The 9,362-nt window shown below is 46.3% G+C and overlaps 1 pseudogene; it reads left to right on the top strand.

Moving 5' to 3' along the window:
- The first annotated feature begins 8,103 nt into the window (after window positions 1-8,103).
- LOC120713454 lies at window positions 8,104-9,123 on the top strand (annotated as a pseudogene).
- The last annotated feature ends 239 nt before the right edge of the window (window positions 9,124-9,362 follow it).

Below are 9,362 nucleotides of genomic sequence, written 5' to 3'. Positions count from 1 at the left end.
ATTTTAAAAAAAGAAGTCATGGAATGGTAGCTCCTTAATCATTTGTCGTTTGCATAGGATTTCAGAGGCTCATTGACTAGTTCTCTAGAAGTTACGGGACCATAAGGTGTTTCAACAACGTGAGCTTGATGTGCAACCTATGAATGCCTAATTGCTGGAAGTGTATAGAACACGTCAAGGTCTCAACATATGAACGTTTCCCGACAGCTTGATACTGAACCACTTTTATCCTTGCTTGACCCATGTGAATCTTATGACTCTGAAAGCTACTGTTTTTTTCTTCCTGTAACTCAGTTTGTTACTGGACAACTTCTTTTGTATTGTTTACAGTTGAGATGAATGCATATCGACAAAGAGAAAATAGATAGGGAAAGATATGTAAAAGGAAAATCAATGGAAATTAATATACCAGTCACATATTTAGTTGAGATTTGTGAGGAAATCTTCCCAGCGCTTTTGTCACTTGTGAGATACTACGATTGTTGTGCTAGTTTGCTGGAACAAATGACCCTTTGTCTACTCGGTACCTATTTTTTGTAGTATGTAAGTCTGCACCGCGGCTGCCATCAGGATTTTTCTTGGCTGGCTCGAGTTACGCGAAACGTGAATAGCGAACGACGGTAGCGTTTGTATATATATTTTCCCCGACTTGCTTGAGTATTCGCGAGACATGAGTTTACTGCACACACGATATTTGTGCGTGACATGAATCGGCCATTTCTAATCAAATGGTCAAAGTTATATTTACTAACGTGGCCCAACCAAACGATCGAGCTGGAATGCACTGGCTCTAGAGTAGAAAGATATCATTGATCGTTTTGGTTTGTTTGACTTTTTTTTCTATATTTATGCAAATAGGAATACATTTCACTACGTCAAAACCTCAAATAGATAACAGGGCATTGGTAACGGGTGCTAGAAGCGCGTTACAGAGAAGGACATCTGTAACGGGCGCAGAACAACGAGGGTTACCAATAATCCTAGCATGCCCGAGCTCGACCACGCCACCACAACGTCCGTTACTTGGCTTCAGCCCGTAACGGTTCTTAAATACAACCGTTACTAATAATGTCATAATCCGTAACGGTATCTTAACGTCTGTTACTGAAAATACAAATAACCATAACGGTCGGTTAATGACCGTTACGAATATCACGATTACGAGTAACGGACTTTCATGCCCGTTACCGATGTTCCGTTTTGGTAACGCGAGCACTGTAACAATAATTGACGTGAGCACTGTAGCAATAATTGACGTGAGCCCTGTAGAACAGTCTTCCTCCGCTCGCCCGTGGCCCTCCGCCTCCTCCACGACCCTCAATTGCGGCTCCACCACCCTCCGGCTGCACTTGACTGCACCACGCGTGGCTCCGGCGCGCTGTACCCTCCCCGCCACGCCTACCGCAGTGTGCGGTGCTCACAGCAGCAGCGCGCGCGGCTCCTCCTTCGCCGCCGCGATCGCCGCCTAGCTCCTTCATCTGTGCGCGCCTCCTTCTTCATGTGCCACCTACTCCAGTCCCTCTGCTCGGCGCTCTGCACGAGCACGTAGCAGCGCCGCCCGCTCTGCTCGTTGCTCCTTCTGCCCGTGTGGTCGTCGTCACCGTAGCAGCGCCGCCCGTCGACCATCATCGCTGACCGCAACCGCACGGCTCCACCCTCGTTTCCTCATCAAGGTATGGAATTTGCTCCACCAATGCATCTCTAGTGTGTAGAAATTTTCAGGTTCCTGATTGTAGAGATTTGACCAAAACAAAAACAACAAAATATCTTGTGTATAATCTAGATGGTGATAATACTATGAAAATGCATGATATCCCTTCTCCTCTTTAGATTATAATGATATATTATTTGTTTCAAAATAATTTTTTTTTGTTGAACTTGAAGATGACAGCTGATCGGGCTTGGATGTATAGACAGCCCTAAGTTTGGGAGACATTCCTAAGTGGGGTCAATGGTTTTCTAGCTCAAGCAGAGGCAGGCATGAGAAATCGGGGTGTGCCCACAATGTGTTGCCCCTGTGTTGATTGTCTCAACCAGAAGAAGTTTGGACAACGGGACAATATTTTTCATCATTTGATCAAACGTGGATTCAAAGAGAATTACACGTGTTGGAACCAGCATAGTGAGGAAGGGTTTAATGAGGTTGAAGAAGGATGCCTTAACAAAGGCGAATTGCGACACCATGCTGAAGGGCACGACGACGCCATGCTGAAGCCCTTAATAAAGGTGAAACGAGTGCCTATTGACTTAACTCATTGATTTCTCATTGATAATGGCTGAACTCATTGATTTGTCATTATTATAGGGGAAGAAGAATGTGGCAACAACTTTGAGAAATATGAAGCATTCCCACCCAGCGTGAGGCGTTCTGAGGATACGACTGATCAAGAGGTTACGGGTTTCAACGATGATGATTTGCTGCCTCGTGTGGACAATGTTGATCAAATGTTGAGAGATGTTGAGTTTCAGGGTGTGTACACATCTTCAGAATTATCGAGGCTGAAATAATTCATCGAAGATTCAAAGAAACCCCTGTACCCTGGTTGTCACAAGTATTCTCGTCTTTCTGGTGATCTCAAACTTTTGCAGCTGAAGGCAAGTCATGGTTGGACCGACAAAAGTTTCAAACAACTATTGGATCTGCTAAGAGACATGCTACCAGAGGGAAACCAAGTGGCCGGGTCTGCCTATGAGGCTAAGAAGATAATCTGTCCTTTGGGCTTAGAGGTTGAAAGAATCCATGCATGTAAGAACAACTGTGTGTTGTTCCGTGAAGAGTATGAGGACCTTGAGAATTGACCTAGGTGTGGGTTCGATCGTTTCAAGAGGGCCAAAGATGGCGGAGATAATAATGCTGAGGACGGAAATGTTGTTTGGTATTTGGATTCTTCTAAAGGTTTTCCATTGCGTAAGTTCAAGGATGTAGTAACTATTGTGAACTGGTAAGTAGATTCCATCTCTTAAAGGTTTAGATCACATAAATTCCATCTCTTAATGTTTCTAATGGATGTTGCTGATCATGCAGGGCCTATTCAGAGCACATGGAGACAAAGATGAAAAAAAATTCAAAAATCAAACCTAAACTCACACACAAGACAGATATCCAAGTAACAGCGAGGTTTTTCTTTTTGGTGCCTTCATATATATATATATATATATATATATATATATATATATATATATATATATATATATATATATATATATATATATATATATATATATATATTTGGTACTGCCTTAACTTGTGTCATTTTGGTACCTTCTTCATGCAATGCACTCAACAGTCGTCGGGTAGCACGTCGTGTGGATTCTATGTTGCATTGAACATGTACGACCTACTCGGTGACATAAACATCATTAGAAAGGCTTATGTAAGTATATATATACTGACCAACCTTGTCTTTGATCATATTCTCCATTTGATTTTAGAAACTGAGTTTTACTTGTATTCTCAATAGTTGTATTATGCAGGATTACAAAGCTAGCAAACAAGTAGATCTGGTCTAAAAAAAAAGCAAACAAGTAGATCAAGGAGCACTAAGAATGGTCCAGCGGATGCTGTGCGATTTCATTCTTAAGGAGATCATCAACCCAAAGGGCAGCTTCCATGATGATCCAGCACATGCCGCGTGAGTTCATTCTAAATGCTCTGAAACTGTGAACTTGGAACTTGTAACCTGTAACTTTAAACTTGCAGTCATAAACCTGAAACTTGTAACTTTAATTCTTGATGTGTAATCTGTGATGTATATATATGCGCTTGATGTATAATCTATGATGTATATATATATGTGCTTGATGTATAATCTGTGATGTATATATATGCGCTTGATGTGTGGTCTGTGATGTTTGCTGGTGGCTGCCAAATCCTGGCGGGTTCCAGAATGAAGCTAGAAAATAGGCTAATTTTTGTGGGGTGACTCAAAGGACATTAACTAAAGCAGGTTACTACACACGCCAGTTGGATTAAGGGTAACACAAGATTGTAACGGGCACAAAATAACGAACGTTACAGATAGAATACAGTGGTAACGGGCTTTGTATAACAACCGTTACCACAACTGACCAGTGGGCCTGGGAAGAGACGCAAGAGTCATGAGTAATATGTATTTGTAACGGGCGCCAAACAAAAAGGGTTACCTATAAGACCTTTTGGTAACGGGCTATCAGTGTAGGCCGTTACCAAAATTGACCAGTGGGGCTAAGGAAGCGACGGTCTTGTAATGGGTAACACTTATTTGTAACAGGCGTTAAACAAAGCACGTTACCTCTGTGACCGTTTGGTAATGGTTTTTAGCAACGGCCCGTTACCTATTTGACAAATTTGTAACGGTAAGTAAACCCCATTACAAAATATGACCAGTGGGCCCGGATGCAAGCCTGGTAACAAGTATAGGTAACGGTCGTTTACGGAAAACTGTTACTAATGTTTGGATTTTGTAACGGTCGTTAGTCTTTGCCCGTTACTCCATTGCTCTGTGGGCCCACAAAAAAAACAAGTTTGGGTTACTGGTTACTGTTTTCCGTAACGGTCGTAGATAAATAACCGTTACAAATCTGGACAATAGGTAACGGGCATGTGCCCATTGCTTTTACCCTATCATTTGTAACCCGATAACAGTAACGGTTGCGATGCCCGTTACCTAAGGGCTGTCCGTGCCCGTTACAAATCAAGGTTTCTCATATAGTGTTTGGTAACACAAACAAAATCATTTTTCTTATTTACTTAACTAATTAAGCATGTATATATGTTGGTTAAAATTTCAGAAGAATATTAATAGTGTCATATATTAAACAACGGAGGTGGTATATCTTGTGAGACCCCTCAGTAAATCTTGGCTTCAAAAAATTATCAAGTGATCCATTTTTTTTTCATCTCTGTCGGTTGACTGAAGTTAAAGTGCCGCGTGAAAAAGGAGTGGGGCTGGTTTGGAGACCCGCGGGAGAAACAATCGCTGCTGGTTTGAAGAACGATCTGAGATGCATATGCTGTTCTGCGTTTGGAATCCTGCGCCCCTGCAGACGTGGCTACACGGGGGGCGTGGCCTACTCTCGCTCTGCAGCTCTCTAATACTAGCTGACGTGGCTGGTTCCGCTAATACAAACAGGGATGAAAATTCTCACAAAATGGAAAATCACCTTCAAAACCACTCCAGGGGTAAAATTTGCCCGGTTTTGACAGTTGGATGACCTATGTTGTCCGGTTTCGTAGTTGAAGGTTGAAAATCAGACTTATGTGATAGTTGGAGAGTGTAAACTAGACTTTTCCCAAAAGAATAATATACCTCACAGAGTTACAAGTGACTGTGTAGTGTGGTAGAAAAAAGAGTATATGTGAGGATTGAGGTAAGCGGTTCGAACGCTGATTTTCACAAGTGTGCATATTTCGTCAGAAAAATTGTATCTTGATATAGAGCTTGTGTAGTGACCAATTTGTCTAGATTTTATGGCCTCCTTCGTCTCTACAAATCGATTTTTTGCTACGAGAAGCAAGAGCGGGTATCGCACGTGGCCCGGTCAAACGGCTATGGAGTTCGCTAGAACAATTGCTTTGATTCGTGAGTCCACCATGCCCATGTGAGGGAGGTTAAAGCAAGGGAGGATTCGTAGCTCCTCTAGGAAGCTGTGACATGTGAGTGTTACGGGATCCCCTACATCTAGGTTAGTTCGTGTCGAATTACTTTATTTAGACTTGGAAAAAGGGGCGGTTCTACGATGAAAGCTAAATTGGCCGGAACGAACGGCGGTTCTACGATGAAAGCTAGAACCGTACAAACTCTGGAGAAAAGGAAGAAAAGCTTAGGCCATAGACCATAGGTGAGGACAACCTTGACACGCACCGACGTACTTGATTGTGAAACGCAGACCCGGCCGAAACAAAACTGGAAGAGCATTATTTTTGGACAGCAGCACAACTACGCCATCACAAAAGCTGTGGTGCTCGATCGGCCGCTACACTTGCGACTCGTAACAAAACTTCGGATACATTACAATATGCTTTTTAAAAAAGGATTGGAGTCCGGCTTCTGCAACCGCACATAACCAAAACACGTCGAAGACGATGTAGATCGAATATTATGTAGTGGTGATTTTCGAACCAAAATGTTTTTAAACATGTTGTTACGTGTATCTTAGGAGGTCGTTAGTTTGGATAGACTTGCTCCGTGGTGGTTGTAATCTAGGCTAGTTGTTGTATCTTTTCTTTTAAGTTAAACTAACTTGTTCACCAAGATGTAAGTGCCATGTTAGGGGCTGTTCCTAGCTATATTAATACGAAGCCGAGAGCCTGAGAAGGTGTCTCGTTACACCCATTCCACATGGTATCAGAGCTAGATTTGCCCACCGATTGATCCATGACCTCCTCCAACTGCTCCGCGTTTGCTATTGTTCCAGCGCTCGGTTATCCCGTGACCGAAAAGCTAGCAAGGAACAACCACGCGCTCTGGAAAGCTCAAGTGTGATCTGCGCTCAAACGGGCGCAGGTGGGTCACTTTCTCGATAAGGCGGCTGCACCTCCGCCATAGAAGATCCCGACGCCACAGAAGATCCCGCAGGCGCCTGATCCGAGGATGATGTCCTGCCCCGTCGTCGAAGCAGGGGACGCGGGCGCCGTGGAGAGCTCTCCACAGGCTGTTTTTTTTTCTTTTTGGAATGACCAAGCTCCCACGGCATGAGCTTGGAGAAGTTTGGTGTCAACAAAAACATAGCCCATGTGACCTAGTAGACTAGTTCTAGCAAGAGCAAGTATAATGGGCCCAGTTAGCCGGCGAATACAACGCCCCACGTCAGCTCAATCCGAGTTGGAGGAGCGAGAAATGCCGGACGGGCGGCTCAACTCGCTCACTCAAAACGGCAGACCCGAGGTGGAGTCGCCCACTCCTAGCCCGCCGTTGGTTATTCTGTTGGCGATTTATTCTTTATCTACATGCCTGCACTAAGTTTTTGCTCATAAATACAACAACTCTCTTAGCCAACCTAATAACCAACTTCATTATATGGATTGGCTGTGTTGAAAGCTCATGTGACGTGGCTGTTGCATTCCGTCGGCAGCTGGCTAAATCATTAGCCACGCTCTAATGGTTCCCGTAGCTAGTTGATGACCGTACAAAGCTACTAGCTGGCTACGTGTCGTACCCTGTAATCCTATTGGTGGATCTGAAGGCCGGTGACGTGTAGATTTGCATCTGCATTATTGCATACTACGTCCATGCCAAAGAGGTGCAATCTGACTTCTTTTTCTCAACAATAGAAAAGAGAAACGGGAGGTAATTAATTGCAGCCGCCTCCAAATCAGCATATATAGCGTGCCCATGCAACGGCCAACGCCTACATAATTATCCGATGATCTCACACGATTAGGACATGCGTGCGGAATTCTACTGGCGGCCCCCCAAAATAATAAAAAGAATAAAAGAAAAAAAACTGAAGTGATGGGGAAATGGACACCCGAGAATAGGCTTTTTTATTTTTATTTAACATGACGATGACATGCGAAAAAGGATAGGAGGTGGAGCCGCATGGCAGGACACCTGCGGCGTTGTGTAACTCGTGGGCTCGCGGTGGACGCCAGGAGAAACACACACGAAATCCAGCAGCCATGATCGCATCCAAATTGGCAACTTGGGGTAGGCAGAAAGATACTTGTGTTTGACGTGGTGTCGCTGTATCGCTCTCATGAGTCATGACACGCAGCGTCTGGATTAGGAACACTTATCTGATAGCTAATTATCCGCAAGTAGTCTAGGAGAGGTCGCTGTTACGCATTTCATAGGGGAATTGAAGGCACTGGAGGTTATTCAATTTGGAACGGCAGCTAGAGATCGAGACCTGTCAGAACGAACAGTCTCGCGTGCACACTTTTTTTTTTCTTCAGCACGATGACGGACGAAAGATCCGCTCACGAATTCAGCAAGATATGCTGGTCGAAACTGTGCTGTTTGTTTTCACAGACTTAAATTTAATCTCTATCACATCAAAGAGAATTTTGCTATTATTTAATACTTTTAAATATCAATTTTTTTTATATGGCAGGGATTAACCCTGAGTAACAGTAGTAACTTTAATTTACATGCGACGAACAGGGTGAAAAAAATGTACTGCATGGGCATCATGTTGATGATTCCTTGGCGGTGCGTATGCGTGCCGGTGACGTTCCTCAAGTGCGGCGGCGTGGTGCTGGGCACGGGCATCCACCACGTGACCATGGACGGCATGGGCGCGTTCCACTTCATCCAGACCTGGACCGGGGTGGCCCGGGGCCTCGACGCCGCCGAGGCGTGCAGCCCGCCGCCGTTCCACGACCGGACGCTCCTCCGCGCGCTCCCCGCCATCCCCGGCCTTCGACCCCCGGGTCTACTCGCCGGCGCTGCTCAACGGCCGGCCCCGCCCCTTCGTCACCCGCGTCTACTCCGTCTCCCCGAAGCTCCTCGCCGGCATCAAGTCCCGCTGCGCGCCCGGCGTGTCCACCTACTGCGCCGTCACCGCGCACCTCTGGCGCGCCATGTGCGTCGCGCGCGGGCGCCGACACGCGGCTCCGCGTGCCGGCCAACGTCCGCCACCGCCTCCGCCCGCCGCTACCACGGAGCTACTTCGGCAACGCCATCGTGCGGGACCTCGTCACCACCCGGGTGGAGGACGTGCTGGCGCGCCCGCTCGGGTTCGTGGCGCAGGCGATCAAGGACGCCGTGGACCGCGTGGGCGACGCCTACGTTCGCTCCGTGGTGGACTACCTGGAGGCGGAGTCCGAGAAGGGCGGCCAGGCGGCGCGGGTGCAGCTCATGCCGGAGACGGACCCTGTGGGTGGCCAGCTGGGGATGCCCATGTACGACGCCGACTTCAGCTGGGGCACGCCGCGGTTCGTGGCGCCGGCGCAGATGTTCGGCAGCGGCACGGCCTACATGACGCAGCGCGCCACTAGGGACGACGGCATCGCCGTGCTCTTCGGGCTGGAGCCCGAGTACCTGCAGTGCTTCGAGAAGGTGTTCTACGGGGATTGAGATCAACGATGACGTGCGTTTGGTTTGTACCGAGTGTTCTGAGTGCTTAATGTTTGAGTTGTTGGAGTACCAGGATGTGCATAAGGGGCAGCTTAGTTATTGGAACAGAGCTGTTTTTATTTTTTTTCTTTTGTAGTTTATCTTTGCGCTCCGAATCTCACGTGCCTTCCACCATACTCAACTAGAAGTGAGGTAGTAATAAGGACTCGACATAAGGATGGCAGCGGGGATTACTCAAAAAAAAAAAAAGATGGCAGCGGGGCGGGTTCGGGGCCAATATCCATGGATATCGAGTTTGCGGGCTTTGGGTTTGGGTTCTGATTTTCGCCCGTAGATTTGTGGGTTGGGATACCCGAAACACTT

The sequence above is a fragment of the Panicum virgatum genome, chromosome 6K, assembly GCF_016808335.1.
Source record: "Panicum virgatum strain AP13 chromosome 6K, P.virgatum_v5, whole genome shotgun sequence".
NCBI lineage: Eukaryota > Viridiplantae > Streptophyta > Magnoliopsida > Poales > Poaceae > Panicum > Panicum virgatum.
This window is presented reverse-complemented; position numbering and strand designations above follow the sequence as displayed.